Source organism: Ovis canadensis, chromosome 19 (assembly GCF_042477335.2).
Source record: "Ovis canadensis isolate MfBH-ARS-UI-01 breed Bighorn chromosome 19, ARS-UI_OviCan_v2, whole genome shotgun sequence".
Classification (NCBI taxonomy): domain Eukaryota; kingdom Metazoa; phylum Chordata; class Mammalia; order Artiodactyla; family Bovidae; genus Ovis; species Ovis canadensis.
The window spans coordinates 67,839,372-67,852,485 of record NC_091263.1 but is presented as its reverse complement, the minus strand read 5'-3'; the positions used below and the strand labels follow the sequence as shown (position 1 = coordinate 67,852,485).

General features: G+C 48.4%; 1 protein-coding gene across 5 annotated transcripts in view; it reads right to left on the bottom strand.

Moving 5' to 3' along the window:
• Window positions 1–13,114, bottom strand: part of XCR1 (X-C motif chemokine receptor 1) — an 87,823-nt gene that overhangs the window by 63,582 nt on the left and 11,127 nt on the right. For 3 of the 5 annotated variants that reach the window (XM_069560868.1, XM_069560866.1, XM_069560867.1), the window contains exons 2-3: window positions 3,867–4,039; window positions 3,631–3,757 (exon numbers count right to left, since the gene is read on the bottom strand). The gene's annotated coding sequence lies outside the window, so the exon portion shown is untranslated. Of the gene's footprint in view, window positions 1–2,538; window positions 2,640–3,630; window positions 3,758–3,866; window positions 4,040–13,114 lie in introns of all 5 variants that reach the window. The other 2 variants (XM_069560864.1, XM_069560865.1) reach the window with 1 other exon arrangement.

Here is a 13,114-nt window from a genome sequence, read left to right as displayed (position 1 = left end):
ATACCAAGCTCCTCATACTTCAGGGCCACTCTCACCGTGTGAGACAAGCTGCATTCTACCTATGGAAGATGCGAGTGAGTGAGTGAGTGAAGTCGCTCAGTCGTGTCCGACTCTTTGCGACCCCATGGACTGTAGCCTACCAGGCTCCTCTGTCCATGGGATTTTCCAGGCAATAGTCCTGGACTGGACTGCCATTTCCTTCTCCAGGGGATCTTCCCAACCCAGGGATCAAACCCAGGTTTCCTGCATTGTAGACAGACGCTTTACCATCTGAGCCACCAGGGAAGTCCGTGGAAGATGTATCTCTCAGTAAATCTACCTCTTACTTAGCACTTGGTCTCTCACGAATTCCTTCTGTGCTGAGACAGAAAGAGCCTGAGTTTCTTTAAGTCCTGAGACAAGTTGTGCAGTTTTGGAAGTTGGGAGGATCAGCCTTGGGCAAGGGAAGTGTAGATCCTGAAAATGGAGGTAAGAAAGGGTCAAGGGTACAGGTAAATGCTAATGAGGCAGAATGACTGTTCCAGTGGTTTCTGTCTCCTTCAGGAAGGCAAGGGTGGGTGGTAGGTGATGATGTAAGTGTAGGGTGAGGGGCTGGTGGAGGATGAAGGCATGGAATAGCCATGGGGAACTCTGGAAGAGTCTCCTCGTGTTCATCTGTAAATAGCAGCCATCAACAGCAACAGCAATCGGTTATGCTAACAATTACTGAGGGTATGCTACTTGCCAGGCTCCGACCCTTTCAAAACCTTAGGACAGGCATACACTTTTGGGATTCCCAATTACTGATGAGGAAACCAAGCCTTACGGAGATGAAGAGACAAACATTTCTGGGCCTGAAATAGTACAGCTAGGATTTGTCCTCATGGTGTCTAATTATTGATACAGCTCTCTTGGGTGCTGAGGGTCTGGCTGAAATGACTGCCCATGAACTTGTGAAGTCCTCACATGTGGGTGAATTTCTCTAGGGAGTTGGGCATAAAAACAGAGGTGGAACTGCTACACAGTGGCAGGGCTGGGGCCTTCCAGGCTGAGGTGGCAGAGGACGGTGTGGAGAATGTATTGGGAAGCAATGGACAGAGGCAGTAACCATGAGCCCTGATTGGATCAATAATTAAGTCAAGACAGCAAGGGAAATGCCAGGTCCGAGGTGTCAGAGGTCTCGATGGGGTTGAAGGGAGGTGGAAGTGATAGCAACGAGGGCATGAAGAGTAGGAAATAAAGGAAGCTGTGGTTAGTGAGGGAGATGTTAAAGATTTCCTGGTAAAGCAGACCCTGGAGGTGACAAAATTTAGAGTGTGGGTGGCTGAGGGATGGGGAGGGCAAAGGACTTGAGGTCAAGAAACTCAAGGGTGGAGAAGTTCACTTGCCCAAGATCACGCAGCTAGCCACTAAGAGAGATGGGGTTTGTTTTTGTAAAAAAATTCAAGGATATTTAAGAGGAGGCTGTACAAACCAGTGTAGGGCCTACTGGAATGAAATTCTGCAGTGGGGCAGGGATTGGGGGCTCAACTCCAAACAGCAGGGTGAGCAAATGGAAATGTATAGCCAAGGAACAGAGAGTGAGGGGGCAGTGGATGAAGATTACTAAACGGGAATGCCAGAGGTAAACAGGTAAACTCTGTAGGCAGGCCAGGGTGATCAGACACCACCTGGGGCTGGAGGAGGATGAGGAATCTGATCAGGTATGGAGGAGGGAGGTTCTTACTAAACCAACTTAGCAGGGTTCTGGCTAAAACTGGATTTTACAAGGAAGTGCAGAGATAGGCCTAGGAGAAGATTCAGCAGGCTGACTAAAGTTTGGTCAAGCCAAGAATCTTGGTCGGATTTAAAGTAGACTCAAAACCCGGAGAGGAGGAGCTGACAAGTGATGGGATGAGGAACAATGTGAACAGTGAGGGAGGCAGGGCCCAGGCAGATGCCATTAGTCTCCAAAGACAGGGGTCTTTACCAGGGTGGATGAAAAATATACCCATCCCATTAGGAAACAAAGAGTGCTGCTGCAGCGGCCACCGCAGCCACCCCCGCTGTGCACCCGGAGGGGGTGCAGGATGGAGAAAAGCCAGATACTTGCCCTAGGTGGCGAAGGTGCATATCAAAGGAATGATTTCAGTGGGTCTAGACTCTTGCCTTGTCCCATACACAGAAAAGTGCTGAATTCATTAACTGGAGATGTCCGGTTTTTCCTTAATTGACAACAATCTTTTGATGTTCTGACTACTTGGTTTTTGTTGCAAAACTCCTATATATCCTGGGCTCCCCCTTACTTCTTTGGAATCGTCCCTCAGAGCTATCTGTCTTCCAGGCTTAAGTCCACAGAAATTCCCTGAGTAAAACAGAATTCTCAGGTTTTAGGTTTTGCCTTTCTTTTCAGTGGACACAAGCGTCGGTTAGAGCGAAATCAGGGTGAAAGAAGGATACCGCTACTGAAGCTCGCATCTGCAGGGTTTGCTCCCAGACTATGTGCTGTGCTTGGTGCTGGGGAACACTGAAATACAGGGAGCAGGTGCTGCCCACAGGAAACTCACGGAGCACACGTACAAAACAGACCGATAACCGCTAACTGCTATTTGGAACCAGCAGCGAGTGACTGTCTTGGGCTGCAGGGAGGGCTGGGGTGGCAAGATCAGCATCAGGAGCACCTGCAACAAGGAAGTGATGCTCAGGCTGCCTCCGGGGGAGGCGAGAGAGAGACCAGCCCCAGGCTCAGCAGCTGGAGCTTGCCCTCTGTGGACAGATACTCCAAAATACAGAAACCAGACAGAAGCTGAGATTTGCCCAAGTAAGAGATAAACAGACCATGTATTCCACATTCTCGAAGTCAAGATCTTACCATCTACACATGTGCAGAAATGCTCCGTGAAGGTCCAAAGGGAGGGGCGTCACCCCATAGGCCTCTTTGGTAGAATCCATCTTGGCTAAGGGGTGTGTATGTGCGCCCACATGGAAGGAACCTGAGATAAACCAACTATGGACTCAAAGCCAGGCAGAACAAGGTGACTGGCCAAAAGAAACCCAGAAGAAATGCCGCATATAAGCGATCCACCCTACCACGAGGGTACTCCTTCTCTGAGCCCACTGGTGTGCCTATCCACACGGACTCCTTTTCCTCTTAAGAAACATTTCACTTGTTCTACTACCTTCCATCTCTATGTGGAAATTCATTCCTACACAGCTGATGAGCCAGGGCGCTGTCAGTGGCTGCTGTCCCTGGTGGTTCAGTGGCTAGGATTTAGCACTCTCACTTCTGTGGCCTGACTTCAATCTCTGGCCGGGGAATCGCAACCCTGCTTCAAGCCGCTGCAGGCCGAGGCCACCCAAGATCACAGGGACCTTTGCCTGGTGGGGACCATGGCTCAGCATCAACAGTGGGAGTGAAGGACAGTGCAGAGAGAGAGCCTGGGGGGTTCAGAGGCCTCCGAGGGCCTGGCCTGCGGAGCCTACCGGGCATGATGAGGCCAGGCGGGGGCCTCACAAACTATCTTAGATCCTGCCTGAACCTTGGCCTGAATGTCCTAGGAGGAGGAGAGCGGTCGAGAACAATTTACATTTTTAAAAAAATGTGAAAAAGCAGATGACCAAAAAAAAGAGCCCAATGACTTCAGCCATATAAAATACAGTAGCAGACTGTACCTGTAAGTATAAGCAGGTTCTTAGCGCAGGATTATGAGTAGACTGCACAGGTAAGTGTAGCAGGTTCTTAGAGCAGGATTACGTTCTCTTTCTGCTTCAATAAGTTTCCTTGGTTATGATCAGCACCCTGTTTTTACAACAGAACATGGTTAAAGCAAAAGGGAACAAGCACGGAGTTACCAGAATCACTTTTTCCGGACTGGAGAGAAGTCACAAGAAACGATAGAGGTGCTTACCCCACCATTCTCTGTCTCTTCTCTGCCCCGAGGCAAGGCTGCTCAGTGAGGCTTCCTAATCGACAGAAATGCAGTTCCAAGAAGGACTGGGGGCAAAGAGGGGAAGCGGCAGGCCCGACTGTGAAGAGGCGAAGGGTTCCACACTCCTAATTCTTGCACAGAAATGCACCTGCCTGGAGAGGAGACATGGGCTAAGAAAGGCTGAGGGCTCTTCCAGATGAAGGGCAGCTGGGGAGACTTGGCAACTTGATACAAAGCAAGAACCCAGACTGGATCTGAATTACAGGGAGATCCAGCTCACTGGGCAGCTGGCAACACTTGAATATGGACTGCGGACTGGAAAACAGCACTGGATGAGTGTTACGTTTCCTGACTTTGATCACTGATCCGTGGCTACGTAGGAGAACGTCCCTGTTCCTAGAAAATACACACTGAAGTACTTAGGAGGTCTGCAGGAACATGGTATCTGCAACTTACTCTCAAATAACATGGGAAAACAACATACGTATTAAATACAGAGGAAGAGGGGAACAATAGTACAGAAGGTGGCAAGCACTAACAGCTGGCGAATATGGACAAAATGTTCTCTGAACTTGGGTCCTTTGATGCATTTGTGAAATGTCTGTGTATAAATTTGAAATTATATCAAATTTAAACCTTACAAAGAAGCAAAGGCAGGGGTTAGGGTTGGATTCTACTTAGGGCTAGAAGCTAAACTCAGGGTGAGAATAAGCTCAACTTTGTGAAGGGAGCAACTGAACCAAAGTTGGGTTTTTTGCTTTCTTTAGAATCATTCTTTGCAAAAGACTGACTTAAATGTGTTCTTCAAATATTATTAATAACAATTATCGACGATTGAGCTTCCCTTGTAGTTCAGTTGGTAAAGAATCTGCCTGCAATGCAGGAGACCTGGGTTTGATTCCTGGGTTGGGAAGATCCCTTGGAGAAGGAAATGGCAACCCACTCCAGTATTCTTGCCTGGAGGGCTCTGTGGACAGAGGAGCCTGGTGGGCTGCTGTCCATGGGGTCGCATAGAGTCGGGCACGACTGAAGCGACTTAGCATGCATGCATGCAATGGAGAAGGCAATGTCAAGAACTCCAGAGTTCTTGCCTGGAGAATCCCAGAGACGGGGGGGCCTGGTGGGCTGCCAACTACGGGGTTGCACAGAGTTGAGCATGACTGAAGCGACTCAGCAGCAGCAGCACTTATTTTATAACTGGAAGTCTGTACCTCTTAATGCCTTCCACCTATTTTGCCCAATCCCTCACTCCCTCCCCTCTGGCAATGACCAGCTTTTGCTAAGATTCTCACACAGTTTACAGAGTAAACTCTATATATTATTAATTTCTGACCAGAGGCTTCTGGACTGAAGGTCACCTGGGAGCAGTATTTCCTGAATGTTGCATTTAGTTGATTACACTTAATGGCAACAAGAACTGGATTGCTTTTTGAAGAGGGTGCAACATCCGCGTGCTTTGTGCACTGTGATGAAAGCTGCCCCTCCTGGGTCTCCTTGCGACCTGGAGCTTTAGGGAGGGAAAAATCATTTCACATGAGGAGCCAAAAGCCTTGGGAGGGAAAGGACTGCACACATTAAAAGTTGAGAGAACCTGGCTGACGGGTCCAGGGTGACCGGAAAGGATGAGGGCTCTATGGGCAAAGGTAAACTCACTGTGGGGAAAGGCGTCTGAGCTTGATTCCAGGGCCCAAGGCTTTGAGGTATGTGTGTCTGTATGTGCGTGCATGTGTGCGTGCGTGCGTGCGTAGCAGTGATTCTGGAATAGCTGCCAGCTTAGACTAGCAGCCCTGGACCGGCATGGTGCCACACCTTGTGAACGATGGCTGAGCACGTGTGAGCTGAGGAGCAACAGTGTTGGGGGCCAGTGTGTGATACCTGTAAGGGGTCTGGATGGAGCCAGAGCAGTGAGGACATCACCTCCTGAACAGGCAAGTGTCCTTGAGGCTGAGCCCGCTCAGGCTTCGACAGTGACGGGTGTGCTAACACAGTCCGCACCATAGCCTGCGTTTGGAAGAAGGACTGAGGCTTTTAAGTCCCCAAGGTTCTTCTACAATTTGAGAAGGGTGGGGCCTCAGAGAGGAAAGCTATATCTTCCTGAACTATTAAGTGGTGAAGAAAAGTGTTTCTACCCAGGTGGTGGGTAATCTCCGAAGAGGTCATGTCAGTTCTGTCTTTGGACCTGGGAGGGTGGGTGGACTGCATTTCCTCCCCCTTGTACTGAGGCTGGCCTGTGACTGCTTTGACCTAATGTTCTGGAACTCTCCTGGCTCAGGTCTTCAGGCCTGGCAGCTCCTGCTTTCTTCCTCTTGCACGTTCACTCCCGGTCGCTGCTCACTGCGTCTTGAAATCCAGTGTCCTGCAGCGAGACGCCCAGTGCAGCCACCCAGAGAGGCCTCATGGAAAACTGAACTCTGATAAACGGCCAGCACCAACTTGCCCTCTTGGTGATGGAGAGACCAATTTGGAACTTCTAGCCATCCCAGCACCCTGGTGAATGCCACACGAAGCGGAAGAACCACTCGGTCACCCACAGAGTCCTAACAGAGAGTCAACGGTTTTGTTATTGTTAAGCCATGAAGTTTTAGGTTTGTCTTTTAATGCAGCAAATGACAGCACATAATCTAAGCTGGTCAAGTGAATGAGACAGGAAATATACTGAAGCCTAACTGGCGATGTCACGTCCCCAGGAAGGAAAGTGACCTGCTCAGGTCACAAAGCTGGCAGTGGAAACAAGACCGAGGGCCAGGTCTTCTGAACTCTTCTCCCTTCTGTGCAGGAAGACACGTTACTGTGACAATTAGAAACCCGAGCCCTTATTGACGGATTCCCCTGTGCCCTGTGCCTGCTCCCTGGGGCTCTCTCTCTGAAACCCCACTGAGGCTCTACACCCTCTGCTGTCAAGACCGTGGTCAATACCCCTCCCCGACGAGGAAACAACACTGAGAGGAGGTGAAGCATTGCCCACGGTCGCAAGGCTAAGAAAACTGGAGCTGGAATTTGAACTCGAGCTTAAATGGGCCCCAGTGCCTTCCCCTTCGTCATGGGATGAGTTCAGAATTCTGGCTGTAGTTGTATCTTTGGATAAGTTAGGCTTATCCAAAGCCTAACACTCCTGGACGTGGCATTTATACAGTATGTGAACTTCGCTCCTTTCACTTGCGAAAATGAAGCACGCCTCCCTCGGCCCTTCCCTGCTCAGCACGCTGTCACTGCTGTGTAGTTCACGTGAGCGGAATTCAATGTGACTGCTCATTAAAACGATGAGATACTCTGCAGATGCTAAATCGTAATTCATGTTGAACTGTATTGGTTTTAAAGCAAAGTTTTATGAAAGGGCTCCTTCTGCTTTGCTTTTCTTCTGTTTTTTAAATTGTAAATAGAACTCTTCCTGTGCGGCTGGAAGCCCTGGCTGGAGTGCGTGGACTGACACGCTTGCATCTGCCCAGTCCTGTGCCTGGGGCCACCAGTTGACACCTACAGGTCCCTGAGGGCAGGGAGGGGAAGATGGTCACACCTCTGTGACTCACAGGCTCCTGAGCTGCCCAGCAACACTGTCAAGTTTCCCTATTCTGTGCCATGTGTAGCTCAGACCCTCTCACTCTAGAATTCTGATCAGCAGGTGACCCACCACTTTTTCAGCAAGAAAACAGAAGCCAATAGGACAAAGCACTAACTTCCTGCTAGAAAACCTCCCTCTCCACTGCACTTTCACGTCCCCGGGCCCTGTTCCCAAGGGACGCTTGGCCAAGGCAAATCCTGACTCCCTCTGCAGACATGACTCCGTCAGCTTTGCCCCCATCTTCCATCTCTCCCTCTCTGTAGCTCAAGCCTTTCCCATTTGATCAAGTCTTGATAAAGTCCCGCCAGTGGCTGCCCAGTCTCCCCCTCCTTCCATAGCTAACCTGGAAGCCAGCTCTCCTCAACCACTCACATCTGGCAACTGCACTCCCCACTCCACTAAAGCTCATCACCTCGCTGTCACTTGTTAAACCTACTGGGGATTCTAAAGGCTTCCCCTGCCAGGCTGCTCAGCGGCACCAGAGAACCTGACCACACATATTTCTTGAAAAGCTCTATTTTCTGACCTGGAAAGCATCCCTATGTTAGCTTCCCTCCTACCTCTCTGTTCCTTTCAGCCTTTTCTTTGCTTTTCTCTTAAAGGTTGTCCTTACCCTGGTTTCTTGCTCTTTCCTCTGGTCATACCTTCTCAGGACCCCAAGACCTGGCGGGGAGCCAAGGAGAAACTGCACACAAGTGAGTCGGGCTGGCCAGGAGCAGAGCCTGGGGAGTGAGGCAACCAGGGGCCTTGCACCCGTGGAAAGGTGGCAGCAGCAACTCAGCTCCAGCAGACACCTGCCAGGAGCAGGGTCGGCAAAAAACATTTTTTTTTAAAAAGGGCCAGAGAGGAAATACTATAGACTTTGTTGGCCACGATCTCTGCCATATATTCTTCAGTCCTGAATATTCATTGGAAGGACTGATGCTGAAGCTGAAACTCCAATACTTTGGCCACCTGATACAAAGAACTGACTCCTTGGAAAAGACCCTGATGCTGGGAAAGATTGAAGACGAGAGGAGAAGGGAACGACAGAGGATGAGATGGGTGGATGGCATCACCGACTGGATGGACACGAGTTTGAGCAAGGTCCAGGAGTTGGTGATGGACAGGGAAGACTAGTGTGCTGCAGTCCATGGGGTTGCAAAGAGTCGGACATGACTGAGTACCTGAACTGAACTGAACAACTTTCTAAAAATGTAAAACAAAGAAACCTTAGGTCTAGGGTCACACAGGCCCAGGGCTGGGTGTGGTGCCAGTTCAGACTGTAGTTTGCTGATCTGTGCACAAGAGTGTATACAAACCCAGAGCGGCCAGATTTCCCCGTGCCAGGCTTCACAGAGAAGCCAGAACGCTGGATTTTTGCCTGAAATCTTTTAGTTATTAAACGCCTGCATTTAGGTGATCTCTGGCACCACTGCCTCCAGGTACCCACCGAGCATCTTGTAGCCACACGTGGTAACCCCAGAACTCAGTTCATTAGCAGGCTCCCTGCCCAGGTTGGGCTCACAGTTTCAGCAAGTGGCAATGCCCTTGAGTGGACTGCTCGAGACAGACACCTGGGGGCCTGCCCTCACACCCTGCCCACTTGGCTCTGTCCTCAGTGCCCCTCCCCGTGCTGGGTCCCCACCATTTCATCCCTTGAGGACAACCTCCTCCTGATAAGACAGTCCCCGTCTTATCCTTTTTCCACACTTTCTGCAGCCAGGATGATGGTTCTAAGATGCAAACCTGGGCACGTCACTCTCAGGTTTAACACTCTTTCGCTAAGCTTCGGTTGACTCACAAGGCTTCTGGGGGTCTGGCCCCTCCTCGCTCGCCGTGCCCCATCCTGTGCCTGTCTCTGTGGGCTACTCTCAGTTCCTGAATCAAGGAAAGCCCCCTCTCACTTCCAGGTCTTTGCATCAGCTGCCCTGGCACAGCCTTCACTGCACCCCACACACAAGCTGACAAATTCTTCCTTGTGCCTCATCTTAGAGCTCTAAAGCCTTCCCAGATGGCCCCATCTCCTGCCAGCTGGTGTTCTGCCTTTCTTTCACCTAACAGCTGTGCTGATATGTAAATCACATGCTGCATAATTCCCCATATAAAAAAAGGCAGATGCCTGGAGGGGTAGACGTGGGCAAGGGGGTATAAGGCCTTCCACTGGGAGGTGGGGAGAAAACAGAACTGATCTTTATATTTATTTTTATATCATACTTTGGTCTTCTTTGGGTGTTATTCTAACCTAATATGCCAGTGAAGTAGAGCGCAGACGTGACAACGAATAAAGACTCGCGTGTTGGAGGTACCGCTCGGTGCTGTGACTGTCAGCAGCCTGCAGTCAGGAGTGCAGAGACCCCTGCTTCCTATTCCATCCCGCTGCCTCCCTTTCGGAGGAGAAAACACCCCACCTGTGTGCCACAGGGATGGCTCTGCCAAAGGGTGTGAGCTTGCCTCCAAGCCGCCCTCCCTTCCTCCCTCCACTGCTTTGGGTTTGGCCCATATCACCTGTTTCCCCTTCTCCCTGAGCTGATCTGTCTGCAAAGGGGCCTTGGAGTTGCCGAGGCTCCCCCACCCTCTCACTGCACAGGAACTGAAAAAGCACAGCTGCATTTCCAAGTAACAGCACACGTCGAAACAGAGAAACCGAGCAGACAGACAGCAAGATGAACACTGTGGAGATCGTGATGAGACCCTCCAAGAGGCTTGCGCTCACTGTTCCTCGTCTTCATCCAAACGCGCTAGTGCTGCTCCCCTAGGCCTCCTTCCTTCCGTCCTTCTCACCGAGTCTCACAGAAGCCTCAGCTTTTTGCCCTTTGCACACCCACATACACACATGTGAGCACATGCCAGGATTCACCTCTCCCTCGACCCTGTACCCGCCACTCCTATGCCATGGTGCCCAGTGAACTTACTCTGTGCCACTTCCATCTCCACAGCATTGACCTTCGGCTTCCTCGAGGCAGAGGAAGTGAATGCAGCTCAACAATGCCTGTCAGATTTTTAGTTCTCTCATAGGGATTATTTTATAATAGTTTACAGATTTCATGTTCCACGTGGCATTTCCTGTCTGCCAATTTTGAGGGTGAGAATACAAATTAGGAAATCAATGCAAAGATGAAGAGTAAAATAGATCTTGACACATTGGGTCACTGAACTCAAACCAACAAGATGAGATTTAAGAGGAAAGAAAGTAAATTCATGCTCTGATACTTAAAACACTTGTCAGGCGCAAGAACCAGGTGGTAAGATCAGAAATAGATGGCGCTTCAGGAAAATCAGTTATCTTGTGATCAGGCCATGAGTGGCAAGGTCTTACCTTACAACTAGGTCAATAAGAAGCAACTGGATGACATTTGCTAGAAAACTCACCGCAAAGATCTGATTATCTCTGGGATTAGGTAACAAATGGACTCTGCTCCCTGTCTCCCACCCCAGTCAACACCTGGGGGAAAACAAAGGGCTACTCTGGATAAATCACCTCTGGGTTAAATTCAGAACGAGCGTGGGAAAGCATCCAACGACTGACGGGAGAACCCAGCAGCCGCTTCACACTAGGTAGCTCCTCTCGATGTGAGTGGTTAGAGATTAGGCCTTAGTGTTGATCCTGGTCTTTTTCCAGATGCTCTTCTGTTCTCAACATCTGTTGTCCAGCTCTTGATCTCAGGCTGCTCAAATATTGACTGACTCTGACCAAGGGCACCCTCTCTTTATGAATGCATGGAAGAAGACAAGTTCTCAGTCAGTGGAAAAACGCAAAAGGGGTGGATGACCTTCTCCTGGCTTACTGCACAGTATTACACATTGGAAATGACCTTCCAAGGAATCTTTCAACCTCCAAAAGGGTCAAACATGGAACTGAAAGTCATGAGTATGTATTCTCACCCTAGTTTTAAAACATTTATCTCAATAGTTGTCAATAAATTATTAAATGTTAAAAATAATCTATGCCATGAGGACATCTAGGGATCAAGTGTCTGGGTGGGAAAAGAAGAGTACAGGATTAACTCCTAATTGACTGTATGACCAGTTCTAAGAAGGATGGGAGCTGTGACCTTGGTTGGGTATGGGTATGAATTGGTATCTCATTGTGGTTTTTAATTTTCAATTTGCATTTACTTAATGACTAAAGAGTGAAAAAGTTGGCTTAAAGCTCAGCATTCAGAAAACGAAGATCATGGCATCTGGTCCCATCACTTCATGGGAAATCGATGGGGAAACAATGGAAACAGTGACAGACTTTATTTTTGGGGGCTCCAAAATCACTGCAGATGGTGATTGCAGCCATGAAATTAAAAGACGCTTACTCCTTGGAAAGAAAGTTATGACCAACCTAGATAGCATATTCAAAAGCAGAGACATTACTTTGCCAACAAAGGTCCATCTAATCAAGGCTATGGTTTCTCCAGTGGTCATGTATGGATGTAAGAGTTGGACTGTGAAGAAAGCTGAGCACTGAAGAATTGATGCTTTTGGACTGTGGTGTTGGAGAACACTCTTGAGAGTCCCTTGGACTGCAAGGAGATCCAACCACTCCATTCTAAAGGAGATTGGTCCTGGGTGTTCTTTGGAAGGAATGATGCTAAAGCTGAAACTCCAATACTTTGGCCACCTCATGCGAAGAGTTGACTCATTGGAAAAGACTCTGATGCTGGGAGGGACTGGGGGCAGGAGGAGAAGGGGATGACAGAGGATGAGATGGCTGGATGGCATCACTGATTCGATGGACGTGAGTTTGAGTGAACTCCAGGAATTGGTGATGGACAGGGAGGCCTGGTGTGCTTCGATTCATGGGGTCACAGAGTTGGACACAAATGAACGACTGAACTGAACTGAATGACTAAAGATGTTGAGCATCTTTTCATACGTTATTAGCCATTCATAAATGTTCTTGGTGGAATATCGGTTCACATGTTTTGCCTATTGTTTGCTTGGGTCCATTGTTTTCTTATTATTGAGTTGTATGAGTTCTTCGTAAATTCTGGATACATGTTGTATCGGATATACGTTTTGCAAATATTTCCTCCTAGTCTATCAGTCTATTTCCTGTCTTACAGGTATTTTTTTGTTTTTGTTTTTTTGGCTGTGCCATGCGGTACAGAAAATCCTAGTTTTCAAACCAGGGATGGAATCCGTGCTTCCCGCAGCGGAAGCTTGGAGCGCCAACCACTGAAACGCTAGGGAAATCCGCCTTTACATGTTCTTAATGTTGCCTTTTGAAGTGCAAAAGTTCTGATTTTTAAAGAGATCCATTTTATCCATTTTTTTCCCCATTTAAGAACTATGTTTTTGGTATTGCACATAGGAAATCTTTTGCCTAGATCAAAGTCTAAAGATTTTTTGTGTTTTCTTCTAAAAGTTTACTTGTTTTCTCTCTTACATTTAAGCGTATGACTTAGATTTTGCATACAGCGTGAGGTGAGGGTCTAAGTTCATTTTTTTGCAAACACAACTGTCTTATTATGAAATAGTTTTCTATAACATTAATGTTGACAGAAACTTATTCCATCTCATGAACATATTTTAAATAGCAAGATCCTGACAAATGCTTAACAACTGTCTCTAAAAAGAAACAAAACCAACCAAACAAACAAACAAAAAAACCCCAACAGCCCTAATAAGTAGCATTTACGAATTCCCCAGGGGTATATAATCCAAACATTTCCAATTTCAGGTTACCAATGTTACA